This window comes from Lottia gigantea (assembly GCF_000327385.1).
Source record: "Lottia gigantea unplaced genomic scaffold LOTGIsca_1, whole genome shotgun sequence".
NCBI lineage: Eukaryota > Metazoa > Mollusca > Gastropoda > Lottiidae > Lottia > Lottia gigantea.
In genome coordinates, this window is record NW_008706746.1 from 2281571 (window position 1) to 2300146 (window position 18576).

Below are 18576 nucleotides of genomic sequence, written 5' to 3' on the forward strand. Positions count from 1 at the left end.
CAGCACTTGATGCCTTTATAGAACATTGACAACAATTATATTTAAATTGTACTATTTGGAAAATGATGTTTTATGTAAACAAAATGTTCCGTTAAAGTGTCTTTTTTGGTGATTGATCACAAGTCCAGTATATTTAGTATTTTGACTATTCTCTGTATATATCTTTCTCAAAGAGCATCCACATCCATCAAAACATGTTGTATTGTAGACGTTTAAACACCTTTACACTGAACGCTATCATGTACATTTAGGAAGTGCAGCCAGCCATTATTAAACTTAAATATCCCATCACCACGATTCTAAACACAGTCCTAACTTTTACTACCATTTGGCGGCCATTACAGCCAAAACTGGAATGTGATGGTTCATTACTCTTTGACAGATATGATACAAATTTATATTGCACCCTGTCCCCAATAGACAATACCTCACTAAGAAGGTACTTTTACTTGACCAGTTCTTGGCACCCTGGTATTAGATTTCATGTTCTAAATATAGTACAAGGTCTTTCTTCACTGGTTTAAATTTGAAATTTGGTTCTCTTGAGCCAAACTCTGTTTGATTTCTTTTAAAAGAAGGTGGTCATTAAATTTCAGAAATCAGAATCCTATAAATCAGGAATCTTAACACACGAATATGATCACTTTAGAAACACAATTGATTTGCGATAATTTGACAGTATCCGGCAATATTTGTATGATAATGTTCGTATAGGAAATGCATCCAAATGTCCAAATCTGTGTTCATAAAATTAACAGTATAAAATAGGGTTTCCCAAGTAAATGAGCTAAATTGCTGCTTTTCATGTCTGAAATTGCAAAAAGATCCATAGATGGTCGATGGGTCCCCCAGAAGGTGATGGGTATGGGGTGTTTTTAACGGCTAACAACATTTAATGTTGTTTACAGTAATTTACAGTAAAATACATTTAGACATAAACAGCAACTCATTGTGGAACATACACGCGTACTGAGTAAAGCAAACGTCGCAGCGCTGGGTCTGTAGCCCGATTAAGCGGCTGCAATGGAGTCCAGGGTTTTTGTTATTTTCCTTTTTTTTTCACTGTTTGCTCATATTGTTTTCAAAGTCCGTCGTGTGCCAATTCGCAAGTGCTGATGCCCCACCAGTTGAAAAAAAGTTATTGAATTATTTCAAAACAAGATACAAAAGAAACCAATGAGTTTATGGAATGGTTCTAAAAAAAGTTGAATGAAGGTCAATAAGAAAAGTTAATATAAGAGAGGTCATAAAGATGTGCATGTATGTAATATGATACTGGTCAAACATAACAGAACTAAATTTTGAATCTTTAATTGGGCAGATTTATTGTGGTGTTAAGACCTGATGACATATTGTTTACAGTAGACATACCAACTAATTATAATCACTGGACCATAGGCAGTACAGAATACTCATTTTTTGGTAGTAAAAGTTAGGACTGAACAGTAGGAACAAAAGTAACAAGTAGTACAGACTGAATCAATAAATTTCATGCATAGGCAATACTTAACGAACAGTATCGGCTATAGAGATGACATGTTGACCAATCCAGTAGGATCTATTACTGTCAACATACAAACTCATTGAAAACCATTGTTTAACATTTTCAATAATTCTTATGTATTCATTAAAGATTTATTATGGTCTTTATATCTAACGTCACGAGGGAATAAATATTTTTAAAACCATTATCACTTTCTTTCATGTTCATGTCTTTGATCCTGAGACAAAGGAGATTTCATGTGTGCATTTAAAGAGTAGTATAGTTATATATTTTCCTTTCTGGGGCTGTAACGTCAAGATCCAAAGCTTAACTGGCAATAACACAGACTAGACTGAATACATCTGTGATTTATGCTAGTTCTATTTCTCGCAGAGAGAATTTAATTAAAGCAAACTTTTAAAATAGTTGCAGAAGTTTATGTCAGATTTCTTAATAATTCTTGTCAAGGATCGATAATGAAACATTTCCTAATCAATTTTGGAAAATAAATTTGGATATCTTTGTCGATGAGGTTAGCTCCTTTAAGGTAAAATATTCTAGAATGAGCACTTCCAATGATTCTTTGCTGTAACATAGAAATTTGGTTTGTGTTGAAATACTAATGACTATGACAAACTGTATAATTAAAACTCCTTACATTTTGAAAAAACATTTAAGTGTTATTTGTTTATACTAATTAATATTTAATCTTATTAGAAAATCGTCAAAATCTCATTTTAAGTTATCATTTGGTCATTCATTAGTCTTTTAATATTTTTGCAGACAATAATAAGAACACAGTGGTTGTCATTAAGATGGAACCATAAAAAGTGAAACTAAAGAGGTTTTCTGAACTCGTCTGTGTATGATACCGATATAATCTTTTTGAACCATTGCAATTTTCACCCAGACGTCAATGGTTCTTTCAATTGCACTAAACTAAGCGTTTTATGGTCATTAAAACTAATTATATAGGGGCCTTTTCGATAGTGACGTCATAAAACGCTTAATTTTAGTTGAATAGACTGAAACTTTCTATGGTACAAATCGATGATATCAGTATCCCGTTACACATCGAATCTTTTCTTTTAATCGAATTTACAATTCTTCACAATTGAATGAAATCTCAATTCTTATTCAATGTCATTTGCATTTGGCCCCGTACCAAAGGATAGCCTACCTGCGACATTGAGTACTATTAAATATCCATTATTACATTTCAACATCATGGTAACTTAACTAAACAAAAACTTTTAAACTTACACGCGTTGCAACTAGGCTTTTTTGCAAAACAATGATCATTGTTAGAATTTCAATCGATCTTTCACTTCGGCTACCTTCGAACACACTGCTCGTCCGTAACGTTTCATGTTTCATATAAAGTTCCACACAAGATTTCGAGAAATTGCTTTCTGGTTGATTGGAACCTAGAGTTAGGAGGGGTTAGGTTGAAGGCGATCTTATAAATTCACGGGAGGTAAATGTGGTAATGTTTGATAGAAATGCGGTCATTGAATGCTCATCACTTCTGAACCAAAGAAGGTTATAAAATACTGTGTAAAACAATACAACATATTCATCCCTAGACACCAGCAGATATGTAATAGGCTGATGTATAAAATTCTAAATCGTGTAAAACATTTGCAAAAAAACTATAATCTTAAGGTTGATTTTATTGCGCTTGTATATAGTATTTTTTCATTGCATGTTTTATATAGCTTTCACACATTCATAGGCACAATCTAATTATCTTATCGCAATAGATGTTAATGAACTATTGCCTTCAAATTTCATTATACGGGACTTTTTAGAATTAGATAATTTAGGATAAATTCAATGCACGTATTGCATACAGTGTCAGCTCGCGTGCCAGTATACCCACCCTTGTCAATATATTAGCATTGGACTTTATTTTGTTAGTTTATTTCCTAGGTTTAACGTCAAATTAGATTGCCCGATTAACTTACACGCGACTACTGTAGCCCAGCGGTAAGGGAAGTTTAAAATTGATGGAATTGAATGGATTTTTGCACTTGGTTAACCTTATACTGATATCTGGTAAGTTTTAAATTTCTAATCTCACCTGTTCCTTCAAAAGGTCTTAAACTCACAAAAACATGTTATGTTTGTATACCGTTGACACCGTTTCGGTCTACTGCCTAACTGTGCTTTCCGTTTCCGTTTTGCTTCATCTTGTCAATGGTTTTATCCTGGCAAATGTTAGTAGAAGTTTTATTGAGAATGTGTAAAATGTATTTTATATCTGATCATAAACCTTTGTTTCTAATTTGCGGTTTTGATAGCGCACCCAGATGTCATAATTGAAGCTTTCCCCAGATTATGCGTTTGGCCGAGTACAATTCTAGCGTTTGGAAATATAATCATCTGCAACCATTGCAAAATATTTGTTGCATTTAGCACGTATACCAACGAGTAACTTTTCATGTTAGTAAATTTAATGCCAACAGAACTGCAGAGAGTTATCGTCCTGTGCTCGGCCAAAAATCAATCTCCAAAAGCCATTACAATTCGAATTAGTCAGGTGTATGCGACCGACCACTTTGTTTCGTTCTTAATATTCTTGACTTTTTCTGGTCATTTACTTTGGTTACTAACGTAAGTACTCAAGATATTGAAATGCAACACAATGACAAACATGAAGAACATGTCAATGGTCTTATGTTCATGTCATGCCATTCATTAAAGCCTTCGACAACGAATCCTTGATTTGAAGCTAGTCTGACATGTATCCGCTATTTTTTCAAGCTGATGATAAGTACACTAGACCCATTAAAATGATTATCTATAGTTCCTTTATAAATAATAAAATAACATTGTCTTGAAAAAGAGAAAGTTTAGATTTGATCACAATGATAACAATTCTATTAAAATATCATTCTGATCAACCCTACAGCTATTTGTTTTCTATACATCGTTGTAGTTTAAATACGATTTAAAGGGAATAACTGTAGCTAGCAAGAGCATCACAATACTATGGCAATACAGTGTCTAGCATGGTATCGTTGGATAGGTATTGATGAGCATGATTTGTAGAAGGTTTTATATCATGTCTCTTTCTAATAATTAGGTTTCTGGACATCATCTAAGTCTCACTGAATGAATTTAAAAGGAAGTGGACATGATTTGTCTCCTTAATGATATTCTCGATTGCTTTAACTAAGGATGGTGGATTGTCATGATAATACCTGCAAAAAATCCTGGCGACGTAGAACAAGTTATATACCTAAACGAACTCGTGTCAAAAAGCCGAAGCTAATAAGTTTAGACCCTAAAACAAGCGTGTCTTCCAGACTTGTAGTAATGACATGATGTCCTTGACGAACTGTTAAGAATATTGTAAAAGAGTAATGATATGTAAGCATTGCCTTTGGTCAGAGAAAGTTTAATTATTCCCTGTACTCGTTTTCTGATGCAATTATTCCTTTTACATGTGTGACGCTTGCAATTGATTGTTTGCGAATTTCGTACAGATTTTAGACTCGAAATGATAACATCGATTTGAATATTTGACCACTACTGTATAATCTTTTTTATTCATATTACACTAATTGATATATATTTTCGACGTTTTATTACTTAACTAAGTTTCATTAATGGGCCAAATTATCTTTTACCGGGATCGTGTACCCTGTATAGATTAGCTTATATTTGCTTAAATTACCGTAATACCTAATTAATACCACGTGAATGCAAATAATTTATAGTCGTTTGTCCGTCTCTTCACATCACATTACTGGCTTGTGGTTTGCAACAATGCAATTGCAGTGATAATCGGGCAATTGTCACCGATTTGTGGACAGGTACCATCTCTTGCTAACTCTTTTGACTTTTGACTCTTTAAAAGACTTTTGAGGGATTGTTTTCATTTCGGTGTGACTATTCTTTATAAGGCACGGCTGTTATAGTATTATTGTTCTGTTTATGCCGGGCGGTCTAAGTACAACTTTCTAGTAAGGTAGTGTTCAAAATTCATAGCTTTAGGATAATTCAGTAGCCTATTCACAATAAAGCTTCCTTTTGTTTCTTGGACTTATTTGAAACAGACGACAGGGTACCCGAGGACAGTGAATGAATAAACCTTTATAGTAGTTATAATTCCAGTTGACACGGGTGAAAACATTGGATGACCAAGGACCAACTGAGATCAGGGCCCATGCTATCTTGGCGTACTTATTAAAGTAATTATATTTCTTCAGGGTGAAGTCTTGTTCGGCAGAAATTTATTAAGAACGCTTCGTCAACAAATCATCACAGAAAAAATATTGACTTCCGAATGAATGAAAATACTTTTCGTGATGTGCTAAGTTCAGATATCAGTTGTCATATAACTTTTCCTTTTGCGATTATCTCGTGTTCCCTATATACAAAAAGGAAAATCTCTGATATGAATTAAAAATATATATATCACTAATGCAATTAATGATGGATTTTAGCAGACAAAGGACAAGATTGATATTTGGTTAAGAAATGATGAAATAACTTAGGAAAAGAATTTGAAAAGACATTAACACCATAATAAAAGACTGGAAATGCTACAGACTATTTGGTCTTTAAAAAACCAATTATAGTGAATTGAGTTAAAATCCCGACGGAGAATATATGAGAATTATTGATATTAGAAAAAAACCTGTTCTTCACTTTAAAATGTGTATTATGAGTGTTGGTATTATCAACTAACTTTCTTCATAACATGTTTTAAACCTTTCAGCATTTCTTTTGTTCCGGGATCATTATACTTATTTCTGGTATTTTACATATTTGAAGAACATTGGTTTAAATGAACAGAATGCCTTGCAAACCAAGTACATTTTCAACCCCACTGAAATAGTTGAAATGATTGGCGTCGCCTTTCGGAAAATCCGTTAGGAGCTTTTCTTTAGCCACATAGTTTCTTAGTCATATCTTTTATTCTCGAAGAAATCTACATAGTAACAAAACTATAATGATGTAGAGCATCTTGTTTCCACGTCCAGATAACAGTCAAATAGTTAGTTTATCTCGAGCTACCCGAGCATAAAAATTTATTAAATAACACAAACTACATTTATATCAATGGCAATGGAAAGTCAAGATAAGGTGAAACGCTAAACACACAGCATAATCGCACCGAACCCAAACGTTTAAACAAAATATTCAGACCATCAATAATTACTTCCATTTAAACAACCCATTTCCAGTATTATACGACACGCGAGTTTCACATATCGCCCACACTTTTAAATTGTTTAGATTACGATTTCATGTAAAACTCATAATTTCTGCTATCTAGAGATGATTTTATAAAGACACAGTCTAATTAAGTTATCATCGCCTGAATAAAACAGAAGATATATCTCATATTGTGTATTGGCATTATTCTGAACCACCTTTTTTGCATGAAAAAATAAATTAAACTAACTATATTCTAGAATAAACATCGCCTTGACATTCACACAATTGAATATAGCCCTGATTTCGTAAGAAATAGATCATAATTCAACTTTTGGTTGTATGTTTAATGCTGCGAGTATTTATATATAAAATAAACAAGTCTAGTTATGTCGACTTTCAGAAAAGAGAGATGAGGTATCAATGTTGTGTATGAGAAGAATGTTCTACTGAATCCAACGTTTTTTTGCGGTGATATCTGCATATTTAAAAGTACCCACATATGAATCCATGAGTGCAGTTTTATAAAACAAATGCCCTTTATGTCATCGACTTATGTAATCATTCAGACCTACTTCAAAATATCACATTAAAAAATCAAGTGAACCTGCTAGTGACAGTTAATCAAAGAGTCTGTACATTTGGTTTATAAAGAAACCTTGTTAATGTTGCCAGCGGGTGGTCTAAAGCTCAACAATCTCTTTGTTACGAAAATTAGCTTTATCAGAAAATTATTTGATTTCTGTCGTATCATCTAATACCCTCAACACTTAGAAGTGTACTGACGCTGTGGTTATAATAATTGGTGTTGTTGCACTATGAGCGCGAAAGAAAACTGATGCTGCTATTCAGTACTATGTTATTTTGAGTAAGGAATCCAGATCAAAGAGTCCGAACAGTGCATGATGATATTAAACCATGACGTTGTAGGCCTATTATATACGTAGAAAAAAAGTTAAGCGCCACTAACTTTAATTCAGTATATTCTGGGACGTCGCGTACGTCGTAGAAACCCTCCTGTGCAAACTGTAACAGAGTTGAATGCAGCATTGCATCAGAAGTGGCAGCAAATTCCTCAACAGGACAATCAAAGACTGATACTTTGCATTTGGGGCTATAACGACAATATGATGTACGATCATCTACTTCCTGGTGTCGATGTTTTTCACGAATACATATTGTTTTCAACACTAGGTCACAATATATACATCTCTGTTATCAGGTATGATTGTGAATTGCATTCATTTGCGAAACAATAGTTCAAAATCTGGTGGCGCTTAACTTTTTGTTCTAGGTATATATTGGATTTTTTCTACCTTACAAAAATGTCAAGTTCTCCAGGCTATTACGTTTAATTTGAAATTCTGATGGCATATCAAATAAAAACTTGCATTAATATTAAAGATTCTGTAATATTATATTACAATCAGAACATCTGCTCCAGTCAACTGATTATCTCATTTGTTTAATATTCGTCTACACGATCTCTTATCACATAACGGAAATGACACTTCTCTTTCATTTCCGATTCTAGCATATCCTTCGGCTGAAAACACGTGCGATATGATTGGGTTCCCAAATAAAATTGCTTGTATATAACAATTTATTTTTACCAGCGGCGAACGATTAACTTTTTGACTTGTCCTTTGATATTTTGACACTTAAGGTGTATTTTATGACATTATTTTATTAAATTTTTGGTTTTACAATTTGATACAGTTGATATGTGTCAAGATCTAATTACATGTTTACAAATTGTGTCTTTAAATATACATTAGCGTGGAAAGAGTAACTAGAAAATTTAATTTAATTGTCTTCCATTCAAACAACTTCATATTGATACAATGTTACGAAGTACTTTGTAACTTATGAAAAGTTAATATATCCTCATGTCATGCATCGTGGCAATTACAAGCTAAATGATTTGACGTTTAATAATTCTTCTATCAGTAAGGATTAGCTGTTCCGCGTTCACTACATTCAGTCTTCCTCTTTCATTATTTATTTCTTTATTATTGTCACTGAGCTAGAAAATCACTTATTTTACAATATTGGACTGAAGCACTGACCGTGATGGTATTTACTCCACTAACCCAGGATTCGTCCACTGATATTGGTAATTATCTTTCAACCAGCGCTTGTCACCGTTGTGGCAGCGGTTTGTTATGCCCCAGAATAATTCGATCGTAATAAAATGTAGATTTTGGTCAGTGTTGTTCTACATCGCAGTAAAATAATGGGTGTTTTAGTTCCTGAGTAAATTGTGTGACTTCATTGCAGAATGTTGACTATGTATCACATATTCCAATAGGTCAGTTCAACGGCAATACCATGGATTTTTTGTCATACACATTCTCGCCATGATACACCACAGACATACATATGTAATGAAGATTTATCTGTTTTGTTTAGTGTTATTTTCCATTCACGTCTTCAAGGCAATGTGACATAACACTGCTGTTAATGCTGAGATGCTTCATCGATTAATACTGTTGAACGAAATAGTGAATACATTTTTTCTCACGATTTTCAAAAGCAAAAAGTCATTGTTGTAGAATTGCATTTCTTTCTCATTGGTATTTGTACAGTCCACAATTAAACTATCATCGAAGTCGCAAAATGTGGCACATTTTCTGCAAAGGATTGTTTAACAATGAGTGCTCTTGGCATGTGCTGTCACCGGGAACAAAAACAATATCAATGTATAACAGTGTCTCCATGGAGACCTCAATGTAGCTTTACTACGCAAATTGATGAACTGAAATAGTCGACGGAAAAACCAAATCGGGTCAAGCTTAAAGCAGATTAGGTATGGAACAGAGAAAATCGCGAAAGGTCTACCTGTTGACAGAGAATAATTGCCATTGTTCCGATCTTATCCAACCGTTCATCGATATTATTTCATGTCCGCGAGGTAAAAGCTATTTGGATGAAACGTGTGTAAAAGAAGATAGCATGAAGATGGGTTGCTCTTATAAATATAGTAACAAAATCTTCTTTGTTCAGCTGTTGTCAAAGTGCAAATCATCTGTCTTCTTTTTCACGCAGATCTTTGAAATATACCATGGAGCCAACAAGAGTGTCACGAACGTTTCACCTTTACAGATGGAAACTCTAAAATCGGGAAGGTTTAGCTAATGTGTACCAAATAGGAAACGTCCACCAACGTCGATGTAATCGAAGTAGTATGTTAATGTCTTGGTAAAATACTATCATTGGCGAATCCGTGTTTGTTTGAACTGCGTTGCTCAGACCACGGTCCTCCTGCTCATTGTGCTAAGGAAGCAGGTCGAATCATAACGAACATAACTAATGTTGGACTCTGTATATCAATACCCAACTTTGTTTATTACTTCTATTCACAAAAGAGACGAAGCTCTCTCGTTTATGAAGAGGTTGGTGTTCTTTAAAATGCTTTTAACCCAAATCCTATGTTGTAAACTATAAAAGATAAGTTAAACACAAACGTGAAAGAATACGTCTAGAAGAATGATTTCACTGACGTCATTAATATCATAAAGGTCAATTAAATTTATCAAATTTCTTTTCAAAAATTTTATTAAGCATTTTATTTTGCCCTTTAGATCTTTTGTGATAAATCTGGCTCCACATACGTCAAACGATTAAAGCAGCGTTTTCACAAACCAAATGTATTCATTGAAAAATCAATGATATGCAAAGGAATTACGAAAATTGAACTTGTGCTCAAACCCTTTGCAGACGTTAATTATGTAAGACAATTCAGTTCGTTGTGCTTTTGTAAATCATAGTATTAAACTGATATTCAAATCTATTAAAAGTAAATAAGTGTTCTTGAAATTGAGTATAAAATATACTTCAGTAGATTCCACGTGATTGGTTCTTAAGGTCGATTGGAGACGTTATTCCGCTTGACGGAGATCAAGTCTGGGTCTCAAAGTAGGAAACTGACACTGATGGATTGTTCAAATCTTTTGAAAGTTTTTAGGTGACAAACAGCTGTCCGAAAGATAACTTAAAGCATTCGAAACGCAATTTTTGAAGAAAATAAATATATCATTATTTCAATCATAATTCAAAAGTATCAGTTAAGAATAGAGGAACGACTCCCTGTGTCTGTATGATTTTGCTTCAAGGATACTCACCAAATCATGACATGGTTTAAAAAAAAATCTTTTATCTGAATATTAAGCTAAAAAATGACGTAAGAAGGGGATAAATTAAATTTGCTTGACAAGCTTATAAAGCGCAATTCCAACTATCTGTGCTTTTCAAAATAAAAACTGTTATATTATATATCAATACTATACTCTTTATCATAAATCTTTTTAAAATCTCAAAGCGATAAACAAAATAAAAAATAATCTCTTGAGTATTTGAAAATTCTTCTAAATCGCACGTTTTATTATAACGTTGTCCTGTAATTCCTGATTATAGCGTGATGTCAGAATAATAGCTTCAATTACTCTTGACACATCGCTTGAATTCTTCTCTTATATGGAAAGAACATTAAGAAAAAGTGACAAAAATATCGTGTAGATATAATTAGTGTGTTAAACTTTCGGCTGTTTTATAATTCACACTTATTTTGAAAGAGTTTCAAAGAGAATGTGTTAGATTGGACGATTACAGCGTGTTTAAACAAAACCGTGGTGTCAAAGATCATCAAGAACGCTGTAATACTTGCGTCCTAGATGGTATATAAATTGACTGGAATGACGTATTCGTATTCCTGTCTGTGAATTTACCATTTTGATAGATATGTCAAGTATTTCAATACACTTTATGATCTAGAGACACAAATTTCTGTCTTATTGGAGGCATTGTATGATTTTCAAGATGTATAAACGTGAAACCGTTTCATATGATCATCTGGTATAATTGTATAAAATAGTTTCAAAAAAAAGATTCACTTCTTGCTACCTCAGTTGTATAATGTTATTTAATTATCACAAAATTATGTTCTGGGACAATTTACATCTTTTCCTGAAAGCTTTTTCTTCGAAGTGAGGTCATCGTCAAATTGATTAAATTTTCTGTTAATACGTGACCTTTTTATTTTTGTACCGAGTCACCACTGCTTCGATTTACAGATTTCTGCTTTGAGTTCGATTACGATTGGTATATTTGTCTGATACTATAAGGTTACTATTGGTAGGTGAAGGGTTTTTTCAATTTTTAAGAGACTCGATGACGGTTTTCTATAGCCTGTGCATTGATAACGTTAAAAACAGTAGGTTTGACACTTCGGATGATAATGGTACATTTCCTACAATGACTCTTCATATTAATGCTTCTTATTTTCTTAGAAGAACGTTGATTGTTATATTTTCAACTATTTCAGTGGAAATGATACTACGATCTTCATTTTGTGATCTTGACCAGTGCTCTTGACCAATTGTTTTATAAGACTATGTTCTCATCACCATCTAAAACTCGCCTCAGTCAGTTTTTTTTTTACATAACATAAATTGTATTCGTGCACTTAGAAGCTTTCCGTATGCATAAAGAAGGCATAGAAAACCTTCTGATTCTGAAAATATGATTCTCATTGATTTGCACTTATGTAAGCCAATTTCTTAGTTCGAAAGGAAAATTTATAGAGGATATGTAGTGTATAGAATACAAGATGCAATATTGCCTAATAAATTGTCTACACAGGACATGTGAAGAATATAAATGGTATGGTAAAGAATAATAGCTAATCTATCGCAATGCTTAATGGAATAATTGACGATGATACATTAGATAAAATGTTATGCTTGCAATCGTCTTTTCTCTCCTAAATTTTCATTGAGGCAACCCAACTTACCGAAGTCGCTCACAAAACATAAAATAAAAAATATTTCTCGAGCTATACGCTGGCTCTGTGGTGTCTTCCCACATCGCCCCTACCCAAAACACCACTAAACTATTTCCTTTTCGCCCCTTCTCCGTTTCGCCCCTTGCTATTTTGCCCCTGTCCCATAACACTTCCTTCCAATTTTGCCCCTTTTTCAGTTCGCCCCATACCTATGTCGCCTCTTCCCACTTCGCCCCTTCCTTTTCTATAATTAGACAACATAATAAATTAAGCTTGTTCCGATTTGAATTCCAGTCCCGTGTATGTTTTAGTACTGGAGCAGTAGGAATTTGATAAAGAGTAGACTGGAATGTCGTTGCCTACTACAAACAAAATTAAGATTTGTATTCAATAACTTCAATTAGTGGAAATTATATAAAATTGTTTGACGGTCGCGTACGTCTTTTTCAAAGTTTTCTGTTGTAAATTTAATTGCAATTCTTTGTCTATATTCAACTTACACTTTTATACTGTTCACACCCTTTATAAGTGAAGTCGAAAAATGGGAAAGGGGCGAAGTGGGAATACAGTGCAAAATCGGAAAGGGGCAAAACGGGGCAGAGGTGAAATGAAAAAGGGCTTAATGGGAAAGGAGCAACAAAAAGGTGCAAATCGGGAAGGGACATAATGGAAAGTGGCGCAATGGAAAGGGGCAAAATGAGAATACATTTGGGGCGTATTGGGAAGGGCGATATGGCAATAAACCCGGCCGAAGTTACTGAAATAGACTTTTAGAAGAATAAATGAAAAAATAGAAAATCGTGTGCACCGGGAGATAAATTTAAAGAAATTTCGCTCTTTTCAGGTTTGTTTACTATCATACGATCATTTACTATGTCAATGTGGAGAAGAATCTAGAAATGCCTCAATAGAATATGGCCCTACACTTTTTTTTCATTGATGAAAAGAAATATATATATATGCGTATAATGGTGGCAGACCATACATGCATTGTCAACTACAGTATAATTTGCAAAACAACAACTTTTGGCTTTATTAGCTAACTCGTTTTACACTTTGAAGAAGGATTCTTTCTTCACACAGATTTTCACGTTGTAATTTGTTGCTGGCAATAACATAACATTTAGAAAATTGAATTTTAAAATACCAAAGTAGATATGAAAACCTTATGTAGACATCCAGACCAAGAACTTTTTTTATCTGATTTTCCGAAGGCAACGTATTATACACTAAAAATCTTACATAAAAAGCAACGATAATTCTTGGCTGAAAAAAAACTAACTTTATTGCTTTTTCTGGGAGAAAATTGTGCAGAAAACTTCACGCCAAGGGCTACAGAAAACTAAAATTACATTCGATCAATTGACTCCTTTTTATGTAGAAATAAAACTAAATCCTTTGCCAACTAATAATATTTGAAAGTTAATATTGGAGGAGTGAAAACTTTAAATAGCCCGGAGTCAGAAACTTCAAACATGTCATTTAATTACTAAAAAGGGTTAGAATTATCTTGCTCGAATACCAACCATTTCCGCTTGTCTTCTTCAATTTCATTAAGAAATCGGACTAGTTTATAAACTACTGATGGGGATAATCATCAAAGTTTTTCTCACATTAAAAAGAGTCTGTGACTATTGTTCTGAACCTGTAGTCATCATTGTGCATGCTTTCGGGTATTCGGGTAGGATTTCTATCGATTCGTGGTAAAAATAGAAGACGCGTTATATACTCTAGAAGGCTAAATAGAATTTCTCACCAGAAATGAATGGCATCATGTGATCCTGTCATTGTGAGACACAGACGTGTGAATACATCAAGTCATGTGATAAGAACTTGTCAACGAATCAAATGCACTCAACGTAAATAGCATACCGAGTGATAAGACAATTCTTGAAATTAAACACGCAAAGGAAATTGTCATGACAGTGTCGAGATTTATACTATTTATAACCTTTTTATAATCGTCACTGATTCTTAAAATGTATACTGTTACGCTATCTACATGGAAATGCACCTTTCTTGATTGTCAAAAGACAGTTCAATTTGCCATCTGATTTTCGATGTCACGGCAGTATTTTAAAAATAATCCAGAACAGAACTGAATTCTATCAGAAAATGTTTGAGACTATTTGTATATGGATAAGTCTATCATGTTATCTTTATTTAAACAGTTTTTGATATAATGTATTTTAAATAAATGAGCATTAATGCCCTATTTATACATGTTATTACCTGATATATTATCTAAATAGTTTATTAATGTGTGAAATTAATGTACGGCCCCATGTGAGATATGCAAATTATTAAGATGAACAAAAAATTAAATGTGCAATTTTAAGGATGAAGGTGGCTGGATCCCCACTGAAGAGATTGCGTGAAATGTGTCATTCGCTACCAAGGCCTATTTTATTTAAATCGACCAAAGGAATGTAGCCTACGTTTTACAAGACTGTTGTAAAGACAGGCTAGACAAGACGAGATATTAGGTCGACAGCTCGGTGCTTAGTCCTAAGCCCAGATCTGTATTGATATAACAATATGGAAGTCATTCCACACTCTTCAATAAAGTGACGATCCTAAACGTATTCTTTTAGTTTCAATTATAACAAAGTTATCTGGAAGGTAGGACTGTTATATATATACCGAATTAGCAATCACCTTTCGTCAAGTTTTTAAAAGTGGCTTCTTTTACCGACAATGTAAAATATAACTCACCAGCTCCACTGTTGCTCTTTCTTCCTCTTTTTTTTATTGGAAAAGAAAGTTGTGGTTCGATTCGGTACAGCTCAATTCATATAAAAAATCATGGAAATTCTACTGCACTCGTCCATACTAACTAAGGTTTTTTTTATAGACACAGTGTTCGTGTGATGATGTTAGGTAATTTTCGTGCATTATCGAAATGTCGCGTTCGGAAAAAGGTAAATTTAAGGACTTATTAGAGGAAAACCATACGATGTAGAAAATATACTTGTGATGGAAAGAAAAGTGTCTACCCAAGAGTTATTTTTCAGTTTAAAAAAATGAATTGAAACTTCAATTAATAATCATAAAACTGAGACCTCGGGAGGATTTAAAATAGCACAAAGGATCATGAAGAGAGATATTTTAGATTAATGATAGAAAAGAATATATGTCTGGTGGTAAAGATATTAAATATCATTATTATCTATCATTGTCATATTATCACTAATTAAACACTGAAAGACATTTTTCAATTCAGATACAAGATCACAGTCTATTCTAGTTCACCTTATTTTTGATGATGTCTCTACTGAACATAGAGGTTAATCTGCAAGTAGGTATAGTCGAACATGACGTGGTCAGTCAGAATAATATAGATAACATCCTAGCTCTGATTTATTACCTCTGATTTTATTTTAGAATGCAGTTAGATTATAAACAATTCGGATTTCTTGAAATGATCACGCAAATTTTTGCTAACTTGAACTTGTTATTTTCAGTAACATAATCAATAACGCTTTACCTTCTGTCGAACAAGTTTCCATGATACCAATAACTCAATATTGATATTTTCCTCTCTTGACTTTCATTTACATATCTGCACTGTCGTCAAAACGAAAAGGTAAATTTCTAGATTGATCTGAATTATTATTCCCATTTGGTTCTAGTGTGTTTGTGATTGTTATCTTCCCTATGATTAACATCTTATATCGTGACATCTTACAAAAGTGCTCACTCTATTTGATAAATGACACATCATCACTAATTAGATAAAAGCTAGACGAAAAAATATTCAGGAAATTATAAACCACTGAAGATGAACGTTGTCTTATATTTTGGATCAAAGCAAACCATGATTTCAGCGAAATGTGCATTTTGGTCGTTGAACTTTAGTCAAGTTTCTTGTGACTGTAAATAGAGACGAAAGAAAGTGTTGTTCAATAGGAACTGAGACCATTCCTCATCTAATTTGTCAGTCATTTGTTCGTTCTCCTTCAACAGGCGCGTTCCTTCGCTCAGATATTGAGTGCCTTCTCGGTAAGAGTCACCATGTCAGAGCCACTTGACATCTTCCTTTAAAGGTCTGATATCTCAGTTCTTCTGAAGTTCTACTTCAATTAATTCCGTTCATTGCAATGTTCATTACGAGAATACTTGTAATCTTTAATTTTTGCGTGATTACCCTGTCGTGCTGCGTGGTACCTTTCACATTGGTCTAGACAGTGACAACGCTAGCGGTGTTTATCGAAGGTCAATTTCATTTAAGTGTAAGCGCTGGAGTAGGTATGTGTCAGGTCTGTTGAATACTGCTTAGTAAAACTTGGAGATGGAATTCTGCATTATTATTTCAGTACGAATGCACCCAACATTATCAAGTTTTGAAATACAGACATGGCCACCGTTACATATAAGGTTGGGTTCTATTTTTCAAAGACAATTTCTTAACGTAAAATATTAAGGTCAACCATCGCACTTTTCATAATTTACTACTTTAGTACCAATTCTCTATTACAGAGTTGTATTATTTCCGTTAATAGACAACAAATAGAGGTCTCGTGTCAAATTGGACTTTTATCCCTCATTACGTACAGTGTGGTTTTACTCGTTTTCGTTAGCTCAAGAGATTAAAAAAAATCAGCAAAATTGTTTATTAACAATTCAAAATACAGGGAATTCACCTTTAAGACAGTGACGCAAATAAAATCCCCTCCGTTCTATATATCGACCAGATGATTTAATTACACCCCACTAGTCATGTTGTTTTATTTAGTTTTAATTAATGTTTTAACTAACCCCTATGTAAGTTATATAAAAACCAGATTAAATCAATTGTCTGTGGTAAGCTAGTCACGTACATTGAAGAAAAAATCTCAGATATATCAATCAAAGGTCGCATAGGTGGAAATGATCAAAAGACCATCTAAAAGGTCAATAAGTAATATACCATTTAGATTTAATTACATTGATTAAGACTCACTCAAGAATCCTGTGTTTCGTATTCCCATGTGAACAGCAGGTTGGATTTCAACTCATCAATCTTTGCAAAAATTATACAAGCTATGTTTTTCCCGGTAGCCTAAGTACCTATCAACTATACATTGAACAAGGAATGATCACCTTTTTGCGAACATTACGCCCCCGACAAAGTATGTCGCTCCAAATCAGCACATGCAATGGTGAGGGGCGCTTTAGAATCTATTTGTCATATTGCAAGTCGATAAGTTGTGGTCGTCTGTTTTCATAGACTTAGATCATCTTTCCTGAATGCTATGAAGAGGTATACAGAAAAACTCGATCATTCAATTCTTCAGATTTCAGTTCTGTAGGTGTGGATATGATAAAAAATAATGACCAAAAAACATTATTTAAGTGTTTTTTGCTTTCTTCAGAATGTCTTCCTAGACATATTCAAGTGTTTGAAATAAGTTTCGTGCATCTCTAATAGGTACTTGAGTATGAATAAGAAAATCTTATGGAGATATCCTGGAATAATTTCATGTATAATCATTGTGTTTAGAGCCACGAGAAACAAAAAAGCAGAAGACTGGATATGAGAAATTGTCCTGAAGCCTTTTAACATTTTGCTTGAAATAAGTATTGGCATCTAAAGCTATTTCCTTGATTTATGGAAAATCTGTTTAAATGACAAGATACTTGATTTATGTTATACTATCATGAACATGTTACTGATTATTCTCAGATAATTTAGATCAGATAATGGACTGTTAACATCCATTACGAGGTAAATGTCCAGATGCCCAACACAATTTTACCACTATTTTAAACATAATCTGACTTCAAGTAAAATTGTAATATATGTTTCTGTAAGTTTACCTTGAAACAAATTATCTATAACTACATTAACTCGTAAGATGTTTGAATTTTGAACATCTAGATTCTAACATTTATTATAAATGTTTACAATATATTATAGTAAATTATAGTATGGCAATTCAATTTGAATCAACCCATCCTCGCTACGCAATATATGATATATTATCGAAGAATGGTCCCTATGTCAGAAAAAATTCAGTCTTTCATGTTTCAAACATACTTGATAATATTGAATGATGATATAGTGTAGAATAGTGTTATTAACAGTGTTATAACCCATTCAAATTCCAAACTTCTGTTTTGTATCCGTGTCGGTAACTGTATGTTTTTATCAGCTAATATG